Genomic DNA, 13,610 nt, shown 5'->3' on the forward strand with positions numbered 1-13,610 from the left:
TCTGTGGAGTGAGAGAGTGAGTGAGTGAGTGAGTGAACATTCTGTGGAGAGAGAGAGAGTGAGTGAGTGAACATTCTGTGGAAAGAGAGAGTGAGTGAGTGAGTGAACATTCTGTGGAGAGAGAGAGTGAGTGAGTGAACATTCTGTGGAGAGAGAGAGTGAGAGAGTGAACATTCTGTGGAGAGAGAGAGTGAGAGAGTGAACATTCTGTGGAGAGAGAGAGTGAGTGAGTGAACATTCTGTGGAGAGAGTGAGTGAGTGAGTGAACATTCTGTGCAGAGAGTGAGTGAGTGAGTGAACATTCTGTGGAGAGAGAGAGTGAGTGAGTGAACATTCTGTGGAGAGAGTGAGTGAGTGAGTGAACATTCTGTGGAGAGAGAGAGAGTGAGTGAGTGAGTGAACATTCTGTGGAGAGAGAGAGTGAGTGAGTGAGTGAACATTCTGTGGAGAGAGAGAGTGAGTGAGTGAACATTCTGTGGAGAGAGAGTGAGTGAACATTCTGTGGAGAGAGAGAGAGAGTGAGTGAGTGAACATTCTGTGGAGAGAGAGAGTGAGTGAACATTCTGTGGAGTGAGTGAGTGAGTGAACATTCTGTGGAGAGAGTGAGTGAGTGAACATTCTGTGGAGAGAGAGAGTGAGTGAACATTCTGTGGAGAGAGAGAGTGAGTGAACATTCTGTGGAGAGAGAGAGTGAGTGAACATTCTGTGGAGAGAGAGAGTGAGTGAACATTCTGTGGAGAGAGAGAGTGAGTGAACATTCTGTGGAGAGAGTGAGTGAGTGAACATTCTGTGGAGAGAGAGAGTGAGTGAGTGAGTGAACATTCTGTGGAGAGAGAGAGAGTGAGTGAGTGAGTGAGTGAACATTCTGTGGAGAGAGAGTGAGTGAGTGAACATTCTGTGGAGAGAGAGAGTGAGTGAGTGAACATTCTGTGGAGAGAGAGAGTGAGTGAACATTCTGTGGAGAGAGAGAGTGAGTGAGTGAGTGAACATTCTGTGGAGAGAGAGAGTGAGTGAACATTCTGTGGAGAGAGAGAGAGTGAGTGAACATTCTGTGGAGAGAGAGAGAGTGAGTGAACATTCTGTGGAGAGAGAGAGTGAGTGAGTGAGTGAACATTCTGTGGAGAGAGAGAGTGAGTGAGTGAGTGAACATTCTGTGGAGAGAGAGAGTGAGTGAACATTCTGTGGAGAGAGAGAGTGAGTGAACATTCTGTGGAGAGAGAGAGTGAGTGAACATTCTGTGGAGAGAGAGAGTGAGTGAACATTCTGTGGAGTGAGTGAGTGAGTGAACATTCTGTGGAGAGAGTGAGTGAGTGAACATTCTGTGGAGAGAGAGAGTGAGTGAACATTCTGTGGAGAGAGAGAGTGAGTGAACATTCTGTGGAGAGAGAGAGTGAGTGAACATTCTGTGGAGTGAGAGAGTGAGTGAGTGAGTGAGTGAACATTCTGTGGAGAGAGAGAGAGTGAGTGAGTGAACATTCTGTGGAAAGAGAGAGTGAGTGAGTGAGTGAACATTCTGTGGAGAGAGAGAGTGAGTGAGTGAACATTCTGTGGAGAGAGAGAGTGAGAGAGTGAACATTCTGTGGAGAGAGAGAGTGAGAGAGTGAACATTCTGTGGAGAGAGAGAGTGAGAGAGTGAACATTCTGTGGAGAGAGAGAGTGAGTGAGTGAACATTCTGTGGAGAGAGTGAGTGAGTGAGTGAACATTCTGTGCAGAGAGTGAGTGAGTGAGTGAACATTCTGTGGAGAGAGAGAGTGAGTGAGTGAACATTCTGTGGAGAGAGTGAGTGAGTGAGTGAACATTCTGTGGAGAGAGAGAGAGTGAGTGAGTGAGTGAACATTCTGTGGAGAGAGAGAGTGAGTGAGTGAGTGAACATTCTGTGGAGAGAGAGAGTGAGTGAGTGAACATTCTGTGGAGAGAGAGTGAGTGAACATTCTGTGGAGAGAGAGAGAGAGTGAGTGAGTGAACATTCTGTGGAGAGAGAGAGTGAGTGAACATTCTGTGGAGTGAGTGAGTGAGTGAACATTCTGTGGAGAGAGTGAGTGAGTGAACATTCTGTGGAGAGAGAGAGTGAGTGAACATTCTGTGGAGAGAGAGAGTGAGTGAACATTCTGTGGAGAGAGAGAGTGAGTGAACATTCTGTGGAGAGAGAGAGTGAGTGAACATTCTGTGGAGAGAGAGAGTGAGTGAACATTCTGTGGAGAGAGAGAGTGAGTGAACATTCTGTGGAGAGAGAGAGTGAGTGAGTGAGTGAACATTCTGTGGAGAGAGTGAGTGAGTGAGTGAGTGAACATTCTGTGGAGAGAGAGAGTGAGTGAGTGAGTGAACATTCTGTGGAGAGAGAGAGTGAGTGAACATTCTGTGGAGAGAGAGAGTGAGTGAGTGAGTGAACATTCTGTGGAGAGAGAGAGTGAGTGAACATTCTGTGGAGAGAGAGAGTGAGTGAACATTCTGTGGAGAGAGAGAGTGAGTGAACATTCTGTGGAGAGAGAGAGTGAGTGAACATTCTGTGGAGAGAGTGAGTGAGTGAACATTCTGTGGAGAGAGAGAGTGAGTGAACATTCTGTGGAGAGAGAGAGTGAGTGAGTGAACATTCTGTGGAGAGAGAGAGTGAGTGAACATTCTGTGGAGAGAGAGAGTGAGTGAGTGAACATTCTGTGGAGAGAGAGAGAGTGAGTGAGTGAGTGAACATTCTGTGGAGAGAGAGAGTGAGTGAACATTCTGTGGAGAGAGAGAGTGAGTGAGTGAGTGAACATTCTGTGGAGAGAGAGAGTGAGTGAACATTCTGTGGAGTGAGTGAGTGAGTGAACATTCTGTGGAGTGAGTGAGTGAGTGAACATTCTGTGGAGAGAGTGAGTGAGTGAGTGAGTGAACATTCTGTGGAGAGAGAGAGTGAGTGAGTGAGTGAACATTCTGTGGAGAGAGAGAGTGAGTGAACATTCTGTGGAGAGAGAGAGTGAGTGAACATTCTGTGGAGAGAGAGAGTGAGTGAACATTCTGTGGAGAGAGAGAGTGAGTGAACATTCTGTGGAGAGAGAGAGTGAGTGAACATTCTGTGGAGAGAGAGAGTGAGTGAACATTCTGTGGAGAGAGAGAGTGAGTGAACATTCTGTGGAGAGAGTGAGTGAGTGAACATTCTGTGGAGAGAGTGAGTGAGTGAACATTCTGTGGAGAGAGAGAGTGAGTGAGTGAACATTCTGTGGAGAGAGAGAGTGAGTGAACATTCTGTGGAGAGAGAGAGTGAGTGAGTGAACATTCTGTGGAGAGAGAGAGAGTGAGTGAGTGAGTGAACATTCTGTGGAGAGAGAGAGTGAGTGAACATTCTGTGGAGAGAGAGAGTGAGTGAGTGAGTGAACATTCTGTGGAGAGAGAGAGAGAGTGAACATTCTGTGGAGAGAGAGAGAGAGTGAACATTCTGTGGAGAGAGAGAGAGAGTGAACATTCTGTGGAGAGAGTGAGTGAGTGAACATTCTGTGGAGAGAGAGAGTGAGTGAACATTCTGTGGAGAGAGAGAGTGAGAGAGTGAGTGAGTGAACATTCTGTGGAGATAGAGAGTGAGAGAGTGAGTGAGTGAGTGAGTGAACATTCTGTGGAGAGAGAGAGAGTGAGTGAGTGAACATTCTGTGGAGAGAGAGACAGTGAGTGAGTGAGTGAACATTCTGTGGAGAGAGAGAGTGAGTGAACATTCTGTGGAGAGAGAGAGTGAGTGAACATTCTGTGGAGAGAGAGAGTGAGTGAGTGAACATTCTGTGGAAAGAGAGAGTGAGTGAGTGAACATTCTGTGGAAAGAGAGAGTGAGTGAACATTCTGTGGAGTGAGTGAGTGAGTGAACATTCTGTGGAGAGAGTGAGTGAGTGAACATTCTGTGGAGAGAGTGAGTGAGTGAACATTCTGTGGAGAGAGTGAGTGAGTGAGTGAACATTCTGTGGAGAGAGTGAGTGAACATTCTGTGGAGAGAGAGAGTGAGTGAGTGAACATTCTGTGGAGAGAGAGTGTGAGTGAGTGAACATTCTGTGGAGAGAGTGAGTGAGTGAGTGAACATTCTGTGGAGAGAGAGAGTGAGTGAACATTCTGTGAGAGAGAGAGAGTGAGTGAGTGAGTGAACATTCTGTGGAGAGAGTGAGTGAGTGAACATTGTGTGGAGAGAGAGAGTGAGTGAGTGAACATTGTGTGGAGAGAGAGAGAGAGAGTGAACATTCTGTGGAGAGAGAGAGAGAGAGTGAGTGAACATTCTGTGGAGACAGTGAGTGAGTGAGTGAACATTCTGTGGAGAGAGAGAGAGTGAGTGAGTGAGTGAACATTCTGTGGAGAGAGAGAGAGAGAGTGAGTGAACATTCTGTGGAGAGAGAGAGTGTGAGTGAGTGAGTGAACATTCTGTGGAGAGAGAGAGTGAGTGAGTGAACATTCTGTGGAGAGAGTGAGTGAGTGAACATTCTGTGGAGAGAGAGAGTGAGTGAGTGAACATTCTGTGGAGAGAGAGAGAGTGAGTGAGTGAGTGAACATTCTGTGGAGAGAGAGAGTGAGTGAGTGAACATTCTGTGGAGAGAGAGAGAGAGAGTGAGTGAACATTCTGTGGAGAGAGTGAGTGAGTGAACATTCTGTGGAGAGAGAGAGTGTGAGTGAGTGAGTGAACATTCTGTGGAGAGAGAGAGTGAGTGAGTGAACATTCTGTGGAGAGAGAGAGTGAGTGAGTGAACATTCTGTGGAGAGAGAGAGAGAGTGAGTGAACATTCTGTGGAGAGAGAGTGAGTGAGTGAGTGAACATTCTGTGGAGAGAGAGAGTGAGTGAGTGAACATTCTGTGGAGAGAGAGAGTGAGTGAGTGAACATTCTGTGGAGAGAGAGAGTGAGTGAGTGAACATTCTGTGGAGAGAGAGAGTGAGTGAGTGAGTGAACATTCTGTGGAGAGAGAGAGTGAGTGAGTGAACATTCTGTGGAGAGAGAGTGAGTGAACATTCTGTGGAGAGAGAGAGTGAGTGAGTGAACATTCTGCGGAGAGAGAGAGTGAGTGAACATTCTGTGGAGAGAGAGAGTGAGTGAACATTCTGTGGAGAGAGAGAGAGAGAGAGAGTGAACATTCTGTGGAGAGAGTGAGTGAGTGAACATTCTGTGGAGAGAGTGAGTGAGTGAACATTGTGTGGAGAGAGAGAGTGAGTGAGTGAACATTGTGTGGAGAGAGAGAGAGAGAGTGAACATTCTGTGGAGAGAGAGAGAGAGAGTGAGTGAACATTCTGTGGAGAGAGTGAGTGAGTGAGTGAACATTCTGTGGAGAGAGAGAGAGTGAGTGAGTGAGTGAACATTCTGTGGAGAGAGAGAGAGAGAGAGTGAGTGAACATTCTGTGGAGAGAGTGAGTGAGTGAACATTCTGTGGAGAGAGAGAGTGTGAGTGAGTGAGTGAACATTCTGTGGAGAGAGAGAGTGAGTGAGTGAACATTCTGTGGAGAGAGTGAGTGAGTGAACATTCTGTGGAGAGAGAGAGTGAGTGAGTGAACATTCTGTGGAGAGAGAGAGTGAGTGAGTGAACATTCTGTGGAGAGAGAGAGAGAGAGTGAGTGAGTGAACATTCTGTGGAGAGAGAGAGAGAGTGAACATTCTGTGGAGAGAGAGAGAGAGTGAACATTCTGTGGAGAGAGTGAGTGAGTGAACATTCTGTGGAGAGAGTGAGTGAGTGAACATTCTGTGGAGTGAGTGAGTGAGTGAACATTCTGTGGAGAGAGAGAGTGAGTGAGTGAACATCCTGTGGGGAGAGTGAGTGAGTGAACATTCTGTGGAGAGAGAGTGAGTGAGTGAGTGAACATTCTGTGGAGAGAGAGTGAGTGAGTGAACATTCTGTGGAGAGAGAGAGAGTGAGTGAACATTCTGTGGAGAGAGTGAGTGAACATTCTGTGGAGAGAGAGAGTGAGTGAACATTCTGTGGAGAGAGAGAGAGTGAGTGAGTGAACATTCTGTGGAGAGAGAGAGAGTGAGTGAGTGAGTGAACATTCTGTGGAGAGAGAGAGAGAGAGTGAGTGAACATTCTGTGGAGAGAGAGAGTGTGAGTGAGTGAGTGAACATTCTGTGGAGAGAGAGAGTGAGTGAGTGAACATTCTGTGGAGAGAGTGAGTGAGTGAACATTCTGTGGAGAGAGAGAGTGAGTGAGTGAACATTCTGTGGAGAGAGAGAGAGTGAGTGAGTGAGTGAACATTCTGTGGAGAGAGAGAGTGAGTGAGTGAACATTCTGTGGAGAGAGAGAGAGAGAGTGAGTGAACATTCTGTGGAGAGAGTGAGTGAGTGAACATTCTGTGGAGAGAGAGAGTGTGAGTGAGTGAGTGAACATTCTGTGGAGAGAGAGAGTGAGTGAGTGAACATTCTGTGGAGAGAGAGAGTGAGTGAGTGAACATTCTGTGGAGAGAGAGAGAGAGTGAGTGAACATTCTGTGGAGAGAGAGTGAGTGAGTGAGTGAACATTCTGTGGAGAGAGAGAGTGAGTGAGTGAACATTGTGTGGAGAGAGAGAGAGAGAGAGTGAACATTCTGTGGAGAGAGAGAGTGAGTGAGTGAACATTCTGTGGAGAGAGAGAGTGAGTGAGTGAGTGAACATTCTGTGGAGAGAGAGAGTGAGTGAGTGAACATTCTGTGGAGAGAGAGTGAGTGAACATTCTGTGGAGAGAGAGAGTGAGTGAGTGAACATTCTGCGGAGAGAGAGAGTGAGTGAACATTCTGTGGAGAGAGAGAGTGAGTGAACATTCTGTGGAGAGAGAGAGAGAGAGAGAGTGAACATTCTGTGGAGAGAGTGAGTGAGTGAACATTCTGTGGAGAGAGTGAGTGAGTGAACATTGTGTGGAGAGAGAGAGTGAGTGAGTGAACATTGTGTGGAGAGAGAGAGAGAGAGTGAACATTCTGTGGAGAGAGAGAGAGAGAGTGAGTGAACATTCTGTGGAGACAGTGAGTGAGTGAGTGAACATTCTGTGGAGAGAGAGAGAGTGAGTGAGTGAGTGAACATTCTGTGGAGAGAGAGAGAGAGAGTGAGTGAACATTCTGTGGAGAGAGTGAGTGAGTGAACATTCTGTGGAGAGAGAGAGTGTGAGTGAGTGAGTGAACATTCTGTGGAGAGAGAGAGTGAGTGAGTGAACATTCTGTGGAGAGAGTGAGTGAGTGAACATTCTGTGGAGAGAGAGAGTGAGTGAGTGAACATTCTGTGGAGAGAGAGAGTGAGTGAGTGAACATTCTGTGGAGAGAGAGAGAGTGAGTGAGTGAGTGAACATTCTGTGGAGAGAGAGAGAGAGAGAGTGAACATTCTGTGGAGAGAGAGAGAGAGTGAACATTCTGTGGAGAGAGTGAGTGAGTGAGTGAACATTCTGTGGAGAGAGTGAGTGAGTGAGTGAACATTCTGTGGAGAGAGAGAGTGAGTGAGTGAACATCCTGTGGGGAGAGTGAGTGAGTGAACATTCTGTGGAGAGAGAGAGAGTGAGTGAGTGAACATTCTGTGGAGAGAGAGAGAGTGAGTGAGTGAGTGAACATTCTGTGGAGAGAGAGTGAGTGAGTGAACATTCTGTGGAGAGAGAGAGAGTGAGTGAACATTCTGTGGAGAGAGTGAGTGAACATTCTGTGGAGAGAGAGAGTGAGTGAACATTCTGTGGAGAGAGAGAGTGAGTGAACATTCTGTGGAGAGAGAGAGTGAGTGAGTGAGTGAACATTCTGTGGAGAGAGAGAGTGAGTGAGTGAGTGAACATTCTGTGGAGAGAGTGAGTGAGTGAACATTCTGTGGAGAGAGAGAGAGAGAGAGTGAACATTCTGTGGAGAGAGTGAGTGAGTGAGTGAGTGAGTGAACATTCTGTGGAGAGAGAGAGTGAGTGAGTGAGTGAGTGAGTGAACATTCTGTGGAGAGAGAGAGAGAGTGAGTGAACATTCTGTGGAGAGAGAGAGTGAGTGAACATTCTGTGGAGTGAGTGAGTGAGTGAACATTCTGTGGAGAGAGTGAGTGAGTGAACATTCTGTGGAGAGAGAGAGTGAGTGAACATTCTGTGGAGAGAGAGAGTGAGTGAACATTCTGTGGAGAGAGAGAGTGAGTGAACATTCTGTGGAGAGAGAGAGTGAGTGAACATTCTGTGGAGAGAGAGAGTGAGTGAACATTCTGTGGAGAGAGAGAGTGAGTGAGTGAGTGAACATTCTGTGGAGAGAGTGAGTGAGTGAGTGAGTGAACATTCTGTGGAGAGAGTGAGTGAGTGAGTGAGTGAACATTCTGTGGAGAGAGAGAGTGAGTGAGTGAGTGAACATTCTGTGGAGAGAGAGAGTGAGTGAGTGAGTGAACATTCTGTGGAGAGAGAGAGTGAGTGAACATTCTGTGGAGAGAGAGAGTGAGTGAACATTCTGTGGAGAGAGAGAGTGAGTGAGTGAACATTCTGTGGAGAGAGAGAGTGAGTGAACATTCTGTGGAGAGAGAGAGTGAGTGAGTGAACATTCTGTGGAGAGAGAGAGAGTGAGTGAGTGAGTGAACATTCTGTGGAGAGAGTGAGTGAGTGAACATTCTGTGGAGAGAGTGAGTGAGTGAACATTCTGTGGAGAGAGAGAGTGAGTGAACATTCTGTGGAGAGAGAGAGTGAGTGAGTGAACATTCTGTGGAGAGAGAGAGTGAGTGAACATTCTGTGGAGAGAGAGAGTGAGTGAGTGAACATTCTGTGGAGAGAGAGAGAGTGAGTGAGTGAGTGAACATTCTGTGGAGAGAGAGAGTGAGTGAACATTCTGTGGAGAGAGAGAGTGAGTGAACATTCTGTGGAGTGAGTGAGTGAGTGAACATTCTGTGGAGAGAGTGAGTGAGTGAGTGAGTGAACATTCTGTGGAGAGAGAGAGTGAGTGAGTGAGTGAACATTCTGTGGAGAGAGAGAGTGAGTGAACATTCTGTGGAGAGAGAGAGAGAGTGAGTGAGTGAACATTCTGTGGAGAGAGAGAGTGAGTGAACATTCTGTGGAGTGAGTGAGTGAGTGAACATTCTGTGGAGAGAGTGAGTGAGTGAACATTCTGTGGAGAGAGAGAGTGAGTGAACATTCTGTGGAGAGAGAGAGTGAGTGAACATTCTGTGGAGAGAGAGAGTGAGTGAACATTCTGTGGAGAGAGAGAGTGAGTGAACATTCTGTGGAGAGAGAGAGTGAGTGAACATTCTGTGGAGAGAGAGAGTGAGTGAACATTCTGTGGAGAGAGAGAGTGAGTGAGTGAGTGAACATTCTGTGGAGAGAGTGAGTGAGTGAGTGAGTGAACATTCTGTGGAGAGAGAGAGTGAGTGAGTGAGTGAACATTCTGTGGAGAGAGAGAGTGAGTGAACATTCTGTGGAGAGAGAGAGTGAGTGAGTGAGTGAACATTCTGTGGAGAGAGAGAGTGAGTGAACATTCTGTGGAGAGAGAGAGTGAGTGAACATTCTGTGGAGAGAGAGAGTGAGTGAACATTCTGTGGAGAGAGAGAGTGAGTGAACATTCTGTGGAGAGAGTGAGTGAGTGAACATTCTGTGGAGAGAGTGAGTGAGTGAACATTCTGTGGAGAGAGAGAGTGAGTGAACATTCTGTGGAGAGAGAGAGTGAGTGAGTGAACATTCTGTGGAGAGAGAGAGTGAGTGAACATTCTGTGGAGAGAGAGAGTGAGTGAGTGAACATTCTGTGGAGAGAGAGAGAGTGAGTGAGTGAGTGAACATTCTGTGGAGAGAGAGAGTGAGTGAACATTCTGTGGAGAGAGAGAGTGAGTGAGTGAGTGAACATTCTGTGGAGAGAGAGAGTGAGTGAACATTCTGTGGAGTGAGTGAGTGAGTGAACATTCTGTGGAGAGAGTGAGTGAGTGAGTGAGTGAACATTCTGTGGAGAGAGAGAGTGAGTGAGTGAGTGAACATTCTGTGGAGAGAGAGAGTGAGTGAACATTCTGTGGAGAGAGAGAGTGAGTGAACATTCTGTGGAGAGAGAGAGTGAGTGAACATTCTGTGGAGAGAGTGAGTGAGTGAACATTCTGTGGAGAGAGAGAGTGAGTGAACATTCTGTGGAGAGAGAGAGTGAGTGAGTGAACATTCTGTGGAGAGAGAGAGTGAGTGAACATTCTGTGGAGAGAGAGAGTGAGTGAGTGAACATTCTGTGGAGAGAGAGAGAGTGAGTGAGTGAGTGAACATTCTGTGGAGAGAGAGAGTGAGTGAACATTCTGTGGAGAGAGAGAGTGAGTGAGTGAGTGAACATTCTGTGGAGAGAGAGAGTGAGTGAGTGAGTGAACATTCTGTGGAGAGAGAGAGAGAGTGAACATTCTGTGGAGAGAGAGAGAGAGTGAACATTCTGTGGAGAGAGAGAGTGAGAGAGTGAGTGAGTGAACATTCTGTGGAGATAGAGAGTGAGAGAGTGAGTGAGTGAGTGAGTGAACATTCTGTGGAGAGAGAGAGAGTGAGTGAGTGAACATTCTGTGGAGAGAGAGACAGTGAGTGAGTGAGTGAACATTCTGTGGAGAGAGAGAGTGAGTGAACATTCTGTGGAGAGAAAGAGTGAGTGAACATTCTGTGGAGAGAGAGAGTGAGTGAGTGAACATTCTGTGGAAAGAGAGAGTGAGTGAGTGAACATTCTGTGGAAAGAGAGAGTGAGTGAACATTCTGTGGAAAGAGAGAGTGAGTGAACATTCTGTGGAGAGAGTGAGTGAGTGAACATTCTGTGGAGAGAGTGAGTGAGTGAGTGAACATTCTGTGGAGAGAGTGAGTGAACATTCTGTGGAGAGAGAGAGTGAGTGAGTGAACATTCTGTGGAGAGAGAGTGTGAGTGAGTGAACATTCTGTGGAGAGAGTGAGTGAGTGAGTGAACATTCTGTGGAGAGAGAGAGTGAGTGAACATTCTGTGGAGAGAGAGAGTGAGTGAACATTCTGTGGAGAGAGAGAGAGTGAGTGAGTGAGTGAACATTCTGTGGAGAGAGTGAGTGAGTGAACATTGTGTGGAGAGAGAGAGTGAGTGAGTGAACATTGTGTGGAGAGAGAGAGAGAGAGTGAACATTCTGTGGAGAGAGAGAGAGAGAGTGAGTGAACATTCTGTGGAGACAGTGAGTGAGTGAGTGAACATTCTGTGGAGAGAGAGAGAGTGAGTGAGTGAGTGAACATTCTGTGGAGAGAGAGAGAGAGAGTGAGTGAACATTCTGTGGAGAGAGAGAGTGTGAGTGAGTGAGTGAACATTCTGTGGAGAGAGAGAGTGAGTGAGTGAACATTCTGTGGAGAGAGTGAGTGAGTGAACATTCTGTGGAGAGAGAGTGAGTGAGTGAACATTCTGTGGAGAGAGAGAGTGAGTGAGTGAACATTCTGTGGAGAGAGAGAGAGTGAGTGAGTGAGTGAACATTCTGTGGAGAGAGAGAGTGAGTGAGTGAACATTCTGTGGAGAGAGTGAGTGAGTGAACATTCTGTGGAGAGAGAGAGTGTGAGTGAGTGAGTGAACATTCTGTGGAGAGAGAGAGTGAGTGAGTGAACATTCTGTGGAGAGAGAGAGTGAGTGAGTGAACATTCTGTGGAGAGAGAGAGAGAGTGAGTGAACATTCTGTGGAGAGAGAGTGAGTGAGTGAGTGAACATTCTGTGGAGAGAGAGAGTGAGTGAGTGAACATTCTGTGGAGAGAGAGAGTGAGTGAGTGAACATTCTGTGGAGAGAGAGAGTGAGTGAGTGAACATTCTGTGGAGAGAGAGAGTGAGTGAGTGAGTGAACATTCTGTGGAGAGAGAGAGTGAGTGAGTGAACATTCTGTGGAGAGAGAGTGAGTGAACATTCTGTGGAGAGAGAGAGTGAGTGAGTGAACATTCTGCGGAGAGAGAGAGTGAGTGAACATTCTGTGGAGAGAGAGAGTGAGTGAACATTCTGTGGAGAGAGAGAGAGAGAGAGTGAACATTCTGTGGAGAGAGTGAGTGAGTGAACATTCTGTGGAGAGAGTGAGTGAGTGAACATTGTGTGGAGAGAGAGAGTGAGTGAGTGAACATTGTGTGGAGAGAGAGAGAGAGAGTGAACATTCTGTGGAGAGAGAGAGAGAGAGTGAGTGAACATTCTGTGGAGACAGTGAGTGAGTGAGTGAACATTCTGTGGAGAGAGAGAGAGTGAGTGAGTGAGTGAACATTCTGTGAGAGAGAGAGAGAGAGTGAGTGAACATTCTGTGGAGAGAGTGAGTGAGTGAACATTCTGTGGAGAGAGAGAGTGTGAGTGAGTGAGTGAACATTCTGTGGAGAGAGAGAGTGAGTGAGTGAACATTCTGTGGAGAGAGTGAGTGAGTGAACATTCTGTGGAGAGAGAGAGTGAGTGAGTGAACATTCTGTGGAGAGAGAGAGTGAGTGAGTGAACATTCTGTGGAGAGAGAGAGAGTGAGTGAGTGAGTGAACATTCTGTGGAGAGAGAGAGAGAGAGAGTGAACATTCTGTGGAGAGAGAGAGAGAGTGAACATTCTGTGGAGAGAGTGAGTGAGTGAACATTCTGTGGAGAGAGTGAGTGAGTGAACATTCTGTGGAGAGAGTGAGTGAGTGAGTGAACATTCTGTGGAGAGAGAGAGTGAGTGAGTGAACATCCTGTGGGGAGAGTGAGTGAGTGAACATTCTGTGGAGAGAGAGAGAGTGAGTGAGTGAACATTCTGTGGAGAGAGAGAGAGTGAGTGAGTGAACATTCTGTGGAGAGAGAGTGAGTGAGTGAACATTCTGTGGAGAGAGAGAGAGTGAGTGAACATTCTGTGGAGAGAGTGAGTGAACATTCTGTGGAGAGAGAGAGTGAGTGAACATTCTGTGGAGAGAGAGAGTGAGTGAACATTCTGTGGAGAGAGAGAGTGAGTGAGTGAGTGAACATTCTGTGGAGAGAGTGAGTGAGTGAACATTCTGTGGAGAGAGAGAGAGAGAGAGTGAACATTCTGTGGAGAGAGTGAGTGAGTGAGTGAGTGAGTGAACATTCTGTGGAGAGAGAGAGTGAGTGAGTGAGTGAGTGAGTGAACATTCTGTGGAGAGAGAGAGAGAGTGAGTGAACATTCTGTGGAGAGAGAGAGTGAGTGAACATTCTGTGGAGTGAGTGAGTGAGTGAACATTCTGTGGAGAGAGAGAGTGAGTGAACATTCTGTGGAGAGAGAGAGTGAGTGAACATTCTGTGGAGAGAGAGAGTGAGTGAACATTCTGTGGAGAGAGAGAGTGAGTGAACATTCTGTGGAGAGAGAGAGTGAGTGAACATTCTGTGGAGAGAGTGAGTGAGTGAGTGAGTGAACATTCTGTGGAGAGAGAGAGTGAGTGAGTGAGTGAACATTCTGTGGAGAGAGAGAGTGAGTGAACATTCTGTGGAGAGAGAGAGTGAGTGAACATTCTGTGGAGAGAGAGAGTGAGTGAACATTCTGTGGAGAGAGTGAGTGAGTGAACATTCTGTGGAGAGAGTGAGTGAGTGAACATTCTGTGGAGAGAGAGAGTGAGTGAACATTCTGTGGAGAGAGAGAGTGAGTGAGTGAACATTCTGTGGAGAGAGAGAGTGAGTGAACATTCTGTGGAGAGAGAGAGTGAGTGAGTGAACATTCTGTGAGAGAGAGAGAGTGAGTGAGTGAGTGAACATTCTGTGGAGAGAGAGAGTGAGTGAACATTCTGTGGAGAGAGAGAGTGAGTGAACATTCTGTGGAGTGAGTGAGTGAGTGAACATT

This window comes from Hemiscyllium ocellatum, chromosome 24 (genome assembly GCF_020745735.1).
Source record: "Hemiscyllium ocellatum isolate sHemOce1 chromosome 24, sHemOce1.pat.X.cur, whole genome shotgun sequence".
NCBI lineage: Eukaryota > Metazoa > Chordata > Chondrichthyes > Orectolobiformes > Hemiscylliidae > Hemiscyllium > Hemiscyllium ocellatum.